Here is a 17,745-nt window from a genome sequence, read left to right on the forward strand (position 1 = left end):
TTTATACACTATAAATTTCTAACCGAGGCAGTGGATTGTGGTCACACTGCAATCATAAGATGTTTTACGTATATATAATGTACTGCAATTTTTTTTTATGATGGGAGAAATTGTAATATTGAGATAATTCTTCGGAAGTGAGCCTGTTTTAAGGTTTACAATGTTTGGAATTTGTCTTGTTCAGAAATAACATAAGGTCCTCACATATCTAAATTTTTCCATTAAAATATTGAAAACAAATGTTTAATTGATCATTTAAGGGCATTTTAAGTTTAGCTAATATGCGATGTATTTGAGCCTGGCTGGCAGTACTAATTCTCTCCCACGCTTGTTCAGAAATAACATAAGGTCCTCACATATCTAAATTTTTCCATTAAAATATTGAAAACAAAAGTTTAATTGATCATTTAAGGGCATTTTAAGTTTAGCTAATATGTGATGTATTTGAGCCTGGCTGGCAGTACTAATTCTCTCCCACGCACACACACACACACACACAAAATAACCTTTACTATTATTATTATTATTTTGACTGGACTTCAATCTGTATGATGCCAGGTATTGACTTAAAGCAAATTTCTGCTCAGGTCAATGGTATGTCAAAGTAGGCTAATTGTGCTCTGCGAATTTGCCAGACTTAATTGGAACGTAGGACGAGGCAATATCTGATCAATTTTCCACCCTATGGAACGGCATCTTTAGGCACATACAGTTATTATTATTTTTTCATGTAAAGGCCCACTATTCGATGCGTTATCTGCATGATTCGCTTATTGTAGGCTATCAGAATTTGCCCCCAACGTATCTCATGTGTTTAATCACAAATAAAAATAGTTTTCTCATGTTGCCGTCACACATGTGATTTCGTGCCATGACAAATATCAGTGCAGAAAAGCGTTCGGCTTTTGGCTGTGCATAGAGTGTCTTTGCGATGCAGTGTGCAGGAGTCTGTCTATAGGGATCAAATAACAGATTCAGGAAACTCTCCCAACGAGGTTAAAAGGTCAAGTTAAGCAGTCAAAACTAAATCGTGGATGTTTCAAAACACTACATTCTCTCCGAACATTTCACGTATACGTATAGGCTATTTAACGCAAAGCAGTATTGAACACTATACGTTCAAAGTATTAAACGTTCTGAAGGCAATAAAGAATCCGTTGTCAATTTTAGCTTAACAAACGTAGCTGCCGGCCTGTGAACTGTGAACATTACTATACAATTATTTTGATAAATAATAACCATAGGCTATATTTGTTTTTAAGCTAAACGTAATGATCATTAAACGCGCAGACCATTAAAGCTATTTGTTTACAATTGCATACAATCATTTTTAAGATCTGAGGGGTCTAACAGTGCAAATAGCATAAAATGTGTAGGATTGCACGACTATAAAAGATTCAGATTTTAGTCAGTTATGACTAAAACTATTCAAGAGAGGATTTTCGAAAAATCAGTCTTAAAGTATAAGGCAATGAGTTCTAACGTAAAATACGCTGTTAAAACAACGATGTGCAGGTAGGCTATTGTTGGGACAAGACTTAAGCAATAGGTCCGTTTAATTTTGTTATGGTTAATTAGTTACTTCTGAAGGCTTATTAACAAGACAACGAAATAATAATAATAAACAGTCTACATTTACAAGGTAGACGCTGGGATTCATGACAACAACACAATATTTGGCTCTTTGGTTCTCCAGCAGGCCTCCTCTTTCTAAAATGTTTTCATGTTTTGACTCCATGTCTATAAATAGAACGAGTTCATATCAGAGGTTTATCATCTTTTATTTGTCAGAATAAATTGTTTTGGAATGTTCAGCATTGTCAGTGGTTCAGACCATGTTAAGAGACTGTTATTTATAAGTGTGTGGGGCTGGTGTTGTTGGACGATTAGTTAGCAGGATATGTTGCAGAAGTAGGCTACTGCCACAAATCTTTTCGCGTTGAATTGCCGATTTTCTGCATAAATTTGCTCGACAATTGCACAACTAAATCATTTAACCTTCTTGTAGTTAAACATGAAGCCGTGATCACACGTAGGCCGCGAGGTAGGTGGCCAGATATGGAAAAATTGTCAGGAAGAGCTGTAAGACTATTGATACAGTATTTCACGTTTTATTATTATGTTTTGGAGTTCTACAAATTTCTAAACGTAATTTGTAACGTTATTACAAATAATATAATCTAAACATGGATTAGCCTACCTTAAATCTTTTTTTCCCACTCTTATAATATAGAATAGACTGCAAAATAGTTCCTGCCATTCTGTAACGTAAAAATTCGTTGAATTAATAAATATTTTGCCATCCTCCATGGAATACGGGGGTTTTTCCACCTCAGGAGCCCGCAGGCGGCTTTTATTTTTTAATTATTCTGCTGCTAATAGAACTGCTGCACATTATATTCAATGGATTTAATTAACACTCTCGCATATAGCAGAGAGAACCATTTCAAAACACCTGTACATTAAATATTCAATGCCACAAACCAATTGACATTACTTATTTAAACAGGTTTAAACGATGGGGTTATTTCATTACAATTATTGCAGCATTCATTACTTGAAATTAATTTGCTTTAGTACGGATAAGCCAATCCCTCGTGTTTTTTCTGTACATTTAATAAAATCTTATAGGAAGGCTTATATGAAGATTATTATTAATTTTAAGTTGTACAACAAATAGAAAATAAAGCCCATGTCTTTTAACTTATATTGCCACTGCAAATGAAGAAGTGCCATTCCAAATCAAATGATAACACAAGATGTTTAATGTGAAATCTGGAAATTATTTACCGACCATCTAAACAAATAAAATAAAACTCCCATGGCAGGCTACATAGACGGACAAGTAATAAGTACAATATAGATTCCCCCATTTTTACTTATGTAAGCTATTTGTGTTTAACGTGTCTTCCTAAAATCGAGTGTTTTAACAAATCCTATTTATACACAATCGTTTGCTAAAAGCCTTCGAATGCGGAGTAAGCTGTTTACACGCCATTCAAATAATAAAATATAATTCAATCATTCAAATAACAAGCTTGTATCAATTTTTTTTTGTGTGTCAACTTTTTGAGGTTCAAAATCAAACAGTAAAGTGCATGAACTTATCAGCCTTAATATCATTTCTAGGGCTATATCCTATAGGTAAACTGCGACTGAAAGTGGATGTTCAAAGCTATTTTTCATTGTTGTCGGGTTGATTTTACTGGTGTTTGTAGCTTAAAAATGCATTTTTTATTGCTCGTTTTTTACCTTTATCTCATATCCGTATGCTGATGTGGGCCAAACAAAGATATTCAATCCATATAACGAATCTACTGTGAGGACCATAATTACTTGACATTACCTTGTAAAAAAATATACATCACGCATTCAAAAACTGCACACACCGCCTTGCTTCGTTCAGCAGGTGCTTTGCTAAAACAAAAGGCAGCTGAGATCGGCGCGTGCTGTACACTCTTGCCCCACAGCTACCATACAACACATATTTAATATATATGCAAATGAAAGCAATAAAAGACGAAACTATGGAGATTATTTAGCAGGGTAGCTGCAAACGAAACACTAGAAACGTAGAACTTTAGATAAAGGTGAGAGAACGTTAGTCAGTTTTCAATGAAAATTGAAGAGGGAGAGAATGTGTTGCGAAATGGCAAGAGAAAAGGCGAAGGCCACGGCACTGGGGTTGAGGACAGGAAAAGCTTGCTGCATCGCCGGCACAAATTTCACAGCCTCGCTTGGTTGTCTCGGTTTGTGCCCTCGTTGACCAGAGGCGAACGTGCATCATTGATCAAAGGACAGCGGAAGAGACCAGTGACCCTGAATAGGACTAAAGGATGCAAATATAGGAGTGATTGGTAATCCTATTAGTACACGCCGTGGGTGGGGGCCAGCGGTTCAGGGGCTATTCGCGTCACAACACTATACCAGCCCTCGATGCTTACAAACGGCTGTGTGCTTGTACACGCATAGCTAACATGTGTTTCTGTTGTGCGCACGCGCGCACTCATGCACAGGCATCATCGCTTCGATCACAAACCATCACTGCTTAACTCAAATATAATCCCCCATAGAATTACTGAGCAGTATGTGTGGTAATCAGTTTGCTTTTCTGTAAAAGGATCAAATCAGTGGGACTTGCACTGAAAGAGGATGTCTTCAGTCACAAACTTCTAAAATAAAGCAACATTATGATTAACTTAATTCACACGTGCTCTGGCAAATCTAGACATATAGGCTAATGCATAAAAAATGAAGTATCACAAAACAGTTTCTCCTTTGGCATAAAAGGTGCTCTGAGGTCAAACGTCTGTTCTCTCATTTTCAGAATATACCCTTTCACACATAAATGTACTGTCCCATTCTAATCCGGTTCCTCCTTCCTTCAAGGTCCACATCACTTCAGTTTTTGCTGTTGAAATGTGTGACGAATGTATACAGAGGCAACACTGGTGGGGCGATTCAACAAAGGATGGCATTGAATGTTAACCTCCCAATGTGCCAGAGTAGGCATTAGGACCACTGGGAGAGCAGCCACAAATCTAGGCGCAGATAAATGAACATTACATGGTGGATACAACCACATATACCTTCATTCCCTTCCACCCTCCCCCAACCAGTCAGCTGCACAGATCCGGACACAAACACACTGCTGCAGTAGGCTTTGCATAAGAAGAGTATGCTGACATAGCATTGTGTCTGTTTCTGGCTAACTTTAGCGATCTAAAAACAACTCTGTTATTAAGTTATTAGGCTACTGAAATGTTTATTTCACACATATGAGAGTAAGAGAAAATTATTTATTTGTAAATATTGCAAACATATTCATTTAATTATAATGACTTATTACAATTACAATGTGGTTTAGCAGACCCATTTGTGGATGCATGATGTTGATAAAATAAATATACGGTTTTCACGTAGTCCGGTTATGCCAAGAAGTTCTTCTTCTCAAAAGGAGAATCAGCTGGTTTTACGAGATAAGTAACATAGCTTAAGTCTTAGGATTTAGGGTATGCATATAAACTGCACTGAGTTTTCAGTGATTCATGACATCCTAGTCAACTACCTCATCCCAATGCCTACAGTTGAATTTCTCAAAGCCCCTGATGTGGAGCCGGGATGCTCATCACACTCCCACCCCCCCCCCCCCCCCCCCCCATGGAATGTGGTGCAATTACAAATATCCTAATAATGTCTGAAAAAAGCAAAACAATTTATTTCAAAACTATTTTCTGAAGGCTACTTCATTTTCATAAAAAGGTCCAAATGTGTTTTTTAACATAGGCCAATGACCTTGACAGTCTCATGATGGTCTTATGGGGACCTTTCACATGACAACAAAATGGCTTTTTTTTAAATTAATAATATATTTATATTAATATATATATATAAAAACAGATGCCATGGCAGACTATTTTAATGAGCCTCTGGACAGCTACACCACCTAGATATTCTCTCCCACAAAAAATCTCAACATTATCGATATTTATTTTAATTAAGAAATGTTTAATTCAAGCCTTTTTTTCTGTATGAACTGCATTTTAATATATATATATATTTAAATACCTAATAGATTCGGACAAAAAATGAATGTCAGTGACCCATATATGAAAGGAGGAAGAGTTGACAAGAATTCTAATTAGGCCTACAAACAGAATGGGTCCTATCGTGGGACAACGGTGGGTGTTCACCCTGTTCACAATGACATCTGCTGTGCAGATTTTTCAGAGCCCATCCCTGTCAGTGCGCTTTTTTTATATAATGAAGGTACACGCACAAAGAGAACAAAGCGCGGGACACCTGGTATCATCATATGCGATGGGTGGTCAAGAAGCTCTTCACTCGGCGTTCCTCTCACATGTGGTATTACTTTAACGTCTCCAGCAGACGCAGACAGACAGACAGGGCCTTCCACGATGCGCGCTAGCATTAGCGGCTATGTTTTCACCGTCGGCCTTGCACTTCAAAAGGCGGATAAATCGCGAAATCTCCTTTTCGGTCTCTCATCGCTGACTGTGCATTCCCGAGGTGGTGAGAGGTGAGCCGAGAACAGTCCGTCATATTCAGTTAGCACACGGCTGTCTCAGCCGCTCTTAGCGGGCCTTGATGTCTTTCCCCGCGAGAAAATATGAACGATTATCCCACCTTTAAGAAGACATGATCTGAGAAACAAGAACTTCCACAGAGCATCACTATTAAAAAAAAATGGAATATTATAACAATAAACAAATGAATGGGCGATTCTTCAATGAGGGGAACTATTTATCCCCTGGGATTATTTTAAAGATAAAAACAGGACCATTCTTAAAGGAGAAATGTTTATAGTTTTGATTATTATCATAGATTGTGTCTAAAAACGTTTAATTAATTCCCCCTCATTTTAAGACAATTTCCTAACCCAAACTTTTTAACTTCCTCTCTATATAAAACATCATTTGGAAAACGTGTCAAAAAGAGCCATCATGCCATTACCATCTGTGAAGTCCATAATTAATGTGATGTGTTTTAACACAGATGAAAGAGTTTAAAGAACTATGTGAAGTCAAGAGTGACTTTGAAGAATCGCTCAAATACTTGTCACGACACAAACATGGCTTAATCATGTACAGTTTAAGAACTAGTCACCTTTTTATGCTTTTTTATTATGTATAGGTTAATTCATTATTTTGATTAAATTACAAATTTAAGCTTACTTTAACACCACCTGACTGGCAAAATAGGCCTCCCTGTGTTCACAAGGCAGATTTCACTGAACTAACCACAAATATGAGCCTCAAAGTCACAACTACTGAGTTATTTTAAATTAGTAAATGTATGGTAATTTGTAACACAAAAATGCAATACTGTTAAAAGTTACCCATACTGGTCCAATCCTTAAATTGACTTTTATTGGTAATGCCTAATGTAATCAGGTTTATTTCAGTCATAATAAATAATCTTTTGGATTTGCATAAAGCCAGTTTTTTTTTTATGATACAAAACATTTTTTTTTGGAAACATTTCTACATTTTTTCTAGTACTTGTGTGAACACTAAACCAGAATCTTGAATTGCCTACAATTTCAAAGGCCATCTAATTTCTACCAAGACTAAATCTCTTTTCTACACAACTTCCTAATATGAATTTAATTCCTATTTAGATGCAATTTTATGGTTGACAATAAAGGGTCATCAAGGGTCTCTTAAATTGGCAACAAAGAGACATTTAAAAAAAGTTTTTTGTGACTTTAAAGTGTATTTGTGTTGATGTCTGGTTTCAGTTCTGCATTTTATTAAATTCTGAAAACTTCTATAAAGAGGTAGGTCTGTTAATATATGTTGTAAAGGTGTAAGTGTTGAAACATGCCTGTCAGCGCATCTGCATGCGCCGTATCATTACCCAATAAGGTCCTGTTAAGGGACTACTTTAACCTCACCTAAAATCCATATGATAATCTGTTATGCCACTAGCCCGCTCCATAGATCCATGATTTACGGTTTTGCATCAGTCCCAGCCCTCCTGCACTGCGAAGTTAAATGACCCAAAAATAACATTAATATGTACCAGGATCTGATGGATTACTGTACAGGAGGGGTGGTCTGTGGCGTCGGCTTTCACCCACAGGAATATAAACTTGAGAGTCGGTGGGTCAACGGGTGGGTCAACACCACAGCTGAAGTGCAAAGCCGACAGAAGAAAAGAGAAGTGGAAAGGCATCCTCAGGCTAAAGATGATTTCATTTGAACTGACCAGAAGATTAATGTTGAATGAAATATCGGATGATAATAAAATAACTGTTTGACAAACACATCAGAATGCAATTTCTGTTCATAACTGCCTTTTGGGCAGTTTCACTTGATTAACAGACAGAGGCTTAATTTCTTGGCAAGAACATGATTATATGTAGGCATATGATTGTTCTCCTTTCTGAAAGTATCCCTTCAGGATTTGAGTTTAATTACTCTAGAATAAGTCACAGATATAAACTAATAGTAGAGGCAGTTGTCCACTGAATGAATTAAGTGAAAGTCGGACAAAGATATACAAATTGAAAAGATGGTTCAAATAGTTAAGATTAAGTAATGCATTAGGTATCAAAAGTTTGGGGTACGTTTTTTTTTTTATAAAGGAATTAGTATTGTTCCACAAGAATGCATTAAATTAATCAAGTGTGACAGTAAAGACATTTATGATGTTACAAAAATAAATAAATAAATAAAAAATCAGCTTCAAATATATGCCAAACTTTCTGTTCATCAAAGAATCCTGGAAACAAAAAAATCATGCTTTTTACAAAATATTGTTTTCATCATTGATATGCTTAAGCACAAAATCTGCATATTGATTTCTGAAGGATCAAGTAACTGATGAAAATTCAGCTTTGCCATCACAAGAATATATTACACTTTAAAATATATTAAAATAGAAAACAGTTATTTTTAACTCTTATAATGTATCACAATATTACTGTTTTTACTTTTTTGATTAAATAAATGGTGAGTATAAAAAAGACTCCAAACTTTTAAAGGGTAGTGTGTGTGTGTATGTATATAGCAAGTATGTGTATAAAAATATATATTTTCTTGTGTAAGTAGCTGTCATTTAGTAGATATTTGTTCTTCTGGAGTAACCTTGAGGGAAAATCAAGTTCAAGGGCATATTTTGATTTTCTCAAACCATTTATGAATTTCCAGTTATGAGCCCTTAGCTTTAACACCACACTTCATTCACTCACTGACTCACTAACTCACTCCTCCTTTCATATGACAGAATCAGCTCAAGACACTGAGTGATTTCTTGGGCAGCCGCACAGCATTGAGCATGAAGAAGTCCTTTTACACACAGTCTGCGAGATGTGTGGTCTGAAGGGTGCTATCCCATTCCTCTCTCTTTGTCTTGTGTGTGTAAGCTCACTGTATGTCTGGCCAGAACAGACACACACATACAGACATTACAGCAACAACTGTTCCATGTGAGTAAATCATTTTATGGATGTTCAGGAAGTTTGTGCTGAGATCTGGGTTGGATGGCTGTGCTAGTGTAAAGACGGTAATACGCTGGAATGCATCAGGATTTATAAGAATTGCAGGCTGATCTGTCCCATGACAACAGGTGCCAGTGTCCGAGACACCTGTAGTTCTGATGCATTTTCAGAAGTGGAAAATTTGTGCTGGCGTTTTCTTCTTTTGAAAGAGGTCAGTGTTTCACATGATACAGTTTACAAACAATTTTCAGTCATAAGGCAATTTAAAATCAAGTCTACCCAAATATTCATATTTTGTCCTGTCTTTTCCACTTTTGCATTTGTTGATTTTTATCTGAAATACAAAGAAGTTTGGTGACACATTTGTGGTGAAGAATCAAGCGAAATCTACTGCGGCGTGTTTAAGAAGCCGAGACGACTGGTTAAAAACACGTTTTCATCGAGCAGTCGCAGATGTCTATGAAAAACAGAGATCCTGACATCCACAGCTGCTGCGCAAATCTGACTTGAATCAATGGACAAACTGTGTCACACACTTCGCACATTCCTTTCAAAGTCACTTTTATGCACATAAACACTGTTTGATCAGAACAAAATCCCCATTAGGTAAATTTTTTTATTAAAAAACAAACAAAAAACAAAAAAATTTATTTGATGTTTTAGACAGCATTGGAGGACTTGAGAGTGGAAATATTATGGAGGAGGCCCGGATGTCAGTTCCCCCTCTTGCCCTCTACAGAATGGACCTCCAAGCAGCGTGACATTACTCCATCAATCTGTGTTTAAAGAGCAGTGTGTGTCCGCATTGCAGCATGTTAACAGGCATCTCTTTCTTTCTCTTTACGTTCATGTTCAGGCACACACAAAAAAGCCCACATATGCTTGCATGCTCATCTATTTGTGTTTCCATCAGCCTTGTAATAGCACGCACACACACACACACACACACACACACACAGGTTTGTTTTTGTGAAAAGTGGGGCCATCCCATAGGCGTAATGGTTTTTATACTGTACAGACCGTATATTATATTGACCTACATCAACCCTACCCCTAAACCTACCCCTTACAGGAGACTTTGTGCTATTTCAGATTCAGATTCTGTGTGATTTATAAGTGTTTTGAAAAGTGGGGACATGGGGTAATGTCCTGAAAAGTCACCATCTCCTTGTAATACCTATGTCATACCTTTGTCATTATACAAATGTATGTCCTCATTTGTAACAAAAACACGTGCGCACACACACACAAAGATAAGACATCTACCTCGCTGTCTTATCTTTTACCAGAAGCCTCTTGAACACAAGAGCACTTGTCAGCCATCACAATATCAAAAACTAAACATTCGACTGCTGTCACTCAAAGAACAGTATCTATCCATCTATCCATTGCAATGAGATCTGCTTGTAGCTTTCACATCAGATCTCCATTCTACATCTGTTTTAAAGGTCACTGGGGTTGGAGCCATGACACAGTAGTGCACGTTTACTGGGATGCAATTTCAAATTTGGCCCGAATTCATACCCTAGACCATTTCACCCTCTCTCTTCCTCTATACATTCTTCTCTCCATAAATTTTATACGAGTATTAAAATTACTCAGTACTCAATGTAGATATACATGTAGGACAGCTATTGTAGTAGCTAACAAAATATCAAACCAAGCATAGGCGGAAATCCCAGGGGGGATGGGTGGGACAGGACCGAAATTATGATTAAAAACCACGCTGTGTATTGTAAATAACAATGTTTTATACTTTAAATAATTGTGTAAGCAGTAAAACAACACAAACTGGGCAAAAATGCCCCGTTTAGAAAAGTTTTGAAATATTTTGAGTCTCCCCCTCCCTTGCCTCACAGTGCTTTGGTCCAAATGCCTGCTTTCCTCTTTTACATCACCTATACACACACAAGTCAGGTGAGAGAGATGTCAATAGTTTTGGAACTCTAGTAAGTATGGCTGTCAAGGATATTTTATTCACTTAAACATCGGATGAAGTGATTATTTTCTCTTTAATACATGATGCCAATGTATTTTTTCGCTATGTTAGCAATAATAATGTTACCTGCTTGAATTTTTCAAAAATTTTCGTTCCAGGGGCTAAAATACATGTTATTGGGGTCGCTTCAGCCCGCGGCAACAGTGAAAAAGTAGCTCAATTCCACGGGAAAACCCCGGACTTGGCAACACTGTAACGGATAGTAAGGCTTTCCTCTGTGTATACATATTCTTACAAGTGCAATTTTAGCTGGATTATTTGTGTCCCCTTCAAATTTTATGTTTATTGTCCCCCCAAACTGTCAGACGAATTTACGCCCCTGAAACCAAGCATTTATTTTGATGCAAGATAGCTCAAGCATACCTTTTCACCAAAACATTTCAGTTTGTTGGTATTCTGTTCAAAATTATGACAAACATGTTTGGAGATAATCTGGTTGTCAAACTTTGAGAGATATGTCCATAAGTAATATAAAATACACTTGTGGACGCCTGAATTAACATTAAGCTTCATTCTATTGTAAATACATTTAAAATGTTACAAAATATTTCTATTTCAAATAAATGCTATTCTTTTTAACTTTCTATTCATCAAAGAATCCAGAAAAAAATATATCAAAGTTTCCATAAAAATATAAAAAATATTAAGCAGCACAACTGTTTTCAACAATGATAATAATAAGAAATACATCTTAAGCAGCAAATCAGCATATTAGAATGATTTCTGAAGGATCATGTGACACTGAAAACTGGAGCCAATGGCTGCTGAAAATTCAGCTAGAATACAGTTATTTGATATATTTTTTTTATATACACTGATGAGACAAAACATGCACTCTTTCATTCTTTACAAACGCAATATTTAAAAAAAAGATAATTTAACAGTGTATTCCCTATATTCCTCAGGTAATGAGCTGATCATATTAGGCTGCTCTTATTTATAAGCTCTTAATGCTTTAATGGGGTTGGCCGACCAACTGGTTTGCCATTAGTGTAAACATTAGGCAACAGGTCGATCCTCCACTCATTAGCCATTACCCTCAAGTCATTAACTCCAGCAGTCGATCACAATGGTGCAGAGTTCAAGTAAACACAGACCATCTCATACTGAAGAATCTTAATTAGTGATCACTACAAAACACTAACAAGACAGTTACAGGGTCGCTGAATATTGTTTGGACTTTCATAATTATCTATAAATAGAATTTAGAGATGTTTTAGAAATACAATTTTGACAATGTCAGATTGTGCACACTTGGTCTCAGATCAGAGGCAGGACAATGATGAAATGCCTGTCTAGTGTATTTTCCATGTAACAGTTATTTTGTCATTTACACTGTAGTGGTACTGTGTTAACATGCGAAATGCCTGAACGCTTCAGCCCATATTACAATACAAAATATATAAATAGATTAAATAGAATCTGCCATACTCCAGAGATCGTCCTGAGAGATGCTGGAAAGCTGCAAACCTGCTTGAGAATATTTGCAAAGGTAAACCCAGTGGAATAAGTGAGGCAACATGGGAGATGCTAGAAAAAAAGCAATGTGAGGTCTGGAAACACAGATGTTCAGAGACACTTATACAGACTCGAGGGGGTGTGCAGAAACTCCCTGCCAGATGTGGATGCACACCACGTAATTTCACAAAAACTAACTCTACCCAGTCAGCGTGAACCGACGAGTAGCCGTTCACTCATGTGCTTCAAACTACATAATATTCCCAAACAGTAGAAACAAATTTAAGGGTAATGTCAGCACTTACAGTATTGTCAGAAGTTGGTGACAGCACTGACGAAAAATGGCATCATCAGAGAACTCTTATAGCTCTTGTCAAATCTGCTTTCATGGTTTCTCTAAATTGTTTTGAAAACTCCCAGCAAAGATTATTTTACAAGCAACGGGTCTTTTACAAGTGTGTAATGATATACGCATATTGCTTCAAATTCAATGCAATCAACTGTTAAAGGGATAGTTTACCAAAAAATTTAAATTCTGTCATCATTTACTCAACCTCATGTCATTCTAAATGACTTTTTCATTGCACAAAAAAAAGTTCTTTAGATATTGAAATGTTCTTCACTCTTAGAAAAGCATGGTTCTTTTAAAGGAATAATTCCCTAAAATGAAAACTTTTTGTTTCACAAGACATTGATTGATGGACTAGAGTCGTTTGGATTACTTGTGGGTTATTGTGATGTTTTTATCAGCTGTTTGAACTCTCATTCTGACGGCACCCATTCACTGCAGAGGATCCATTGATGAGCAAGTGATGTAAAGCTAAATTTATCCAAATCTGTTCTGAGGAAGAAGCAAACTCATCTACATCTTGGATGGCCTGAGGGAGAGTACATTTTCAGCACATTTTTATTTTTGGGTAAACCATACTTTTAAGAACTGTTGACAGAAAAGTATTTTTGGGAAACAATAATGGTCCTTCTATGGCATCCCTGCAAAAAAAAAAAAACACTTATTTTTAAAAGTTTGGATTCGAAACAACACTGGGTGCAAAGACATTTTTCACGATTAGATCAAGATGAGCATGAGTAAATGATAACAGTATGCTCATTTTCAGATGAACATACTAAATATCAATAACATATTATTAAATTGAAAAATGGCTGTCCATATAGGACTGGGTCCTCTATTGATGACAGTGTAAAATAAATATTTTCTCTCATCTTGATGAGATTATTGAGCGCCCAAAAAACAGGGATCGTAATCATTTATTTGATGTGTACACACATTCGTCTGATGCAAAGCAACTGAGTGCTGTTTTCATGTTTAAGCCAGACTAAGTAAATAGATCACTTGATTGGATTGAAAAGGATTTGTAAAGGATGCTGAATCAGTATTGATCTTTTTCTAAAACAATCAGTGAAGAGGTTCGATGAAAGTAGTTTAATTAAAAAATAATAAATAAAATATCTTATCACTTTGCGAGGAAGTTTGTTGAATCTGATTGAAATAGAAAGATGTGTCTGTTGTGTGGTGCTTCACATGTGATGTCTGGGACATGTCCGAAGTCTGTGAGAGAGTGTGTGAATATCAGTTTACTGCACAGAGATTGTTTGTCTGTGTGGCATTAAGATACATCTGCATCAGTTTAACCCATTGGGAGCGTTTCTCAGCAAGTAGCTGTGCTTTCAGCTCTGGGTCTGCACAAATCATCTGGACAGCCAGGAGCGTGAAATCTCTCCAGGCCTCTTTTCCAACACTCTCTGCCCTCTGCAGGCCTAGATAAACGTCTATCCTTTAGTGTCTGCTGCCTGATCTGCCCAGTATCCACTCTTTGGTGGCTGCTCATTATTGATGTTGTTGTGATTGTCTCTCTGGCATGCATATCTGATCAGAGAGCTGTTCCTATCATCTAGTCTGAAAGCTCCAGAGGACTAGCTAACCTGATGATACAGCACCTGATGCAGAGCTAACTTGATACTGATATTCATCAAGTTAATAGTTTCATAATGCATTTTTACATTATTAGTTTTGTTAGGTTTAACATACTGAATAAACTGTAAGGTTTAAATACTGAAACTACTTTCAAAAATAAATCTAAATCTGTATCAAATCTATTTAAATAAACATTATTTTATAAAAAAAAATTGAAATATATACTTTTAATTAATAAAATATAAACTACTAATCGAAATTATACTGAATATATATTTTTATTAATTAAAAACTTTTATTTAAAATGCCTTAAATATGTAAACAAACAATCAAGCAAATAAAAAATAAACAAGTAATCTATTTAAAAATAATAATTTTAATGATTTAAAAAACAAACAAGCAATATAACAAAGAAAACTAGAAGATAACATTTTATTTATAAAAAAAACTTTCATCTATAGAAAATAAGAATCCAAGGCACTTCTTCCAGTTTCAAAATATTAAAACGCCTTAATTCAAACATGGCTTACTCTAGAAACATAAAAAAATGACCAAAAACAGCACTTTCATTTAAAACAATAATTTTATGTTTAAAATAAATAAATAAATACCTATATATAATAAATACATATCTTCTACATTGCTTGTTTATGTTTTAAAATAAATACTTTAATATTTTATATTTGTTTATAACAGAGGTGTCCAAACTCGGTCCTGGAGGGCCGATGTCCTGTAGAGCTTTGCTCCAACTTGCCTCAACACACCTGCCTGGAAGTTTCTGCCTAGTAAGAGCTTGATTAGCTGGTTCAGGTGTGTTTGATTAGGGTTGGAGCTAAACTGTGCAGGACACCGGCCCTCCAGGACCGAGTTTGGACACCCCTGGTTTATAATAATAATAATTAACAAACACACATTATAAACAAGTAATACAGAACATAAATATTTTATTTATTAAACTATTTGTATGTATAGATAGACAGATAGATAGATAGAAGATTATCTACACTAACCCAAAAGACAGGGTTCCATAGTACTATAAAACTCTGACACCTTGAGCTACAACGAGCACTGAGCAAAAGCAATCAATTACATCCAAGCATTTAATCCTCTCATAATCCATGGTGTTAGTGTGGTATTAGTTCCCATAGTGGTGAGTAGACATCCCTGCTCCCCAGAGTCTCTTTCCACTGACAGCATCTACTTCAATTTCCCTGAAAACCTCACTGGAGACCACTGTGAGACCCATTATTGGGTCAGTGGGTCAGAAGTTAAGCAGGAGGACATACGATGAAACACTGAATTTAATTGACAGTGTTTAAAAACCAGTACTGTAAAAGCACTGGAAAGGGGTCCATTAAAGGTATAGTTTACCCAAAAATAAAAATGTGCTGAAAATGTACTCTCCCGCAGGCCATCCAAGATGTAGATGAGTTTGTTTCTTCCTCAGAACAGATTTGGAGAAATTTAAAGGAGTCCTATTATGCTCTTTTACAATGTCTTGAATTTGTTTTGGGGGTGTACTAGAACATGCTCTAATGCTTGGTGGTTCGAAAAACGCATTATTTTTTTTACATAATTTACATTATTACAATACCTTTCTCCCCAGCATGGCACAAACGGCTCGATTAGTTCTGGGTTTGATGCAGGCCCGCCTTCCGAAAAATGAAATGTGATGTGATTGGTTAGCTATACCAGTGCGTTGTGATTGGCGAACAGTTTAGACGGTGTTTCAGTACTGTCCCGCCCCTTGCCAAAGCAGCAAGTTCCATCTGTTCCGGTATAGTTAAAGCTGCAGTCCGTAACTTTTTTTGGTTAAAAATGATCCGAAATCAATGTTTGAGCAAGTACATAACCAGCCAGTGTTCAAAACTATCTATAATTAGCTTATAATAATGTGTTCTAATTAGAGCGGTAAGGGTAGGTTTTCGCGGGAAATTAAAGCATGGCACTGCGTCATTACGTCACGTCTGTAAACATAAAGAAGTTGTCCCGGCTACTAGGCTATCACATGTGAGGATCCTGCAGGTGGCCGTTCATTTGTAGCCTTTTCTCACAGCAGCCAGAATAATTAAATGTATCATTTTGATGGCGGATTGTAATCCAGAAAGGATTGTGTTTATGAAACACATGTGAATGAAATTAAATTATATTCCAGTTATAAATGTGCTTTTGATTACAGATAGCCTGGGATTACAAAGATTTGTATTTGAAAGAAAACCAGTTCGAAGGGAGCATAATTTGTTTTTTGGGTTAAAAGAATTTCTTAATATGAAATTCGAAGAGTATACAATTAGATTAGACTGTGCAGAAATTGAAATCTACACGCTACTAATACACACTATACTCATAGTCACCAATGCTGATGTTGTTAACATTAATCATTTGAGAATAAAGTATTACAATAATAATAATTTGAACGGTTTGATGTGATATGAGTTAACCGATCTTTAGATTTAATCACCATTGGTAGCAGATTTATGGTAATGCTCTTTTCCTCAGTTGGTCAGAACAAACGTGGCAGACATGTTACTTACTTGTTCAGATGGCAATATACGGTGAAAATTCTTATTTGGGTCATATTCCAAGACATAGGCTAGAATCTGTGATTGCAAAGTACAGTAAATATCCATGCGGTGACTGACTGCCACACATACTCTTCAGAACATTAGATTAATCTGTGCGGGCTGGAGCCGTGCAGACTCACAACCCACACAAGCTAGATAATTGCACTCAGCTGCAATTCCAGGTTTTCAAACAGAGATGACGACAAAGAGGCAAAATTTAGGGACTGCAGCTTTACAGATGGCGTCACTATGCCATATCAATTTGAGCCGGATTCAGACCCAGAGAATATTGAACAAAAGGATTGTGCAGAACCTTTGCATGCACGGATATTGCAAGACATATTAGAGTGGTAACATTATTGTTGTTGGTTTTTTTTGCTAAATAACGTTTTAGATAGGATGTCAACAACCGCTTACAAATAACTGCATTTACTATGTACTATGAAGTGCTTATGCATTATTTTTATTGTTATTTAATTCTAACATTATAACATGAATTGCAGTGTGTAACGAGAGGGGCGGGGCCGAGAGCCGTGGGAACAGAGCGAGGCCGGTGGAGTAATTGCGAATGCGCGACACCTGCGCCACTCACCGGTCTCGAGTCTCACGGAGGAGCTCCGGAAGGATACAAAGGAGGAGTGATGACAGGGAAAGACGAGAGAGGACCAGGCCAATTGGTCCTCTCTCGTCGGTTTAAGGTTCAAAAAACACGTTATTTTCCACATACTGTACATTATTGTTTCTCCTCTATGCCCCGCCATTCTGAAACGCATCGATTTTTACAAAGCTCATCCTTCTAAAAAAGCGAGGTGTGCTCTGATTGGCC

This window comes from Sinocyclocheilus grahami, unplaced genomic scaffold, assembly GCF_001515645.1.
Source record: "Sinocyclocheilus grahami isolate Dianchi unplaced genomic scaffold, SAMN03320097.WGS_v1.1 scaffold132.1, whole genome shotgun sequence".
In the NCBI taxonomy this organism is placed as follows: domain Eukaryota; kingdom Metazoa; phylum Chordata; class Actinopteri; order Cypriniformes; family Cyprinidae; genus Sinocyclocheilus; species Sinocyclocheilus grahami.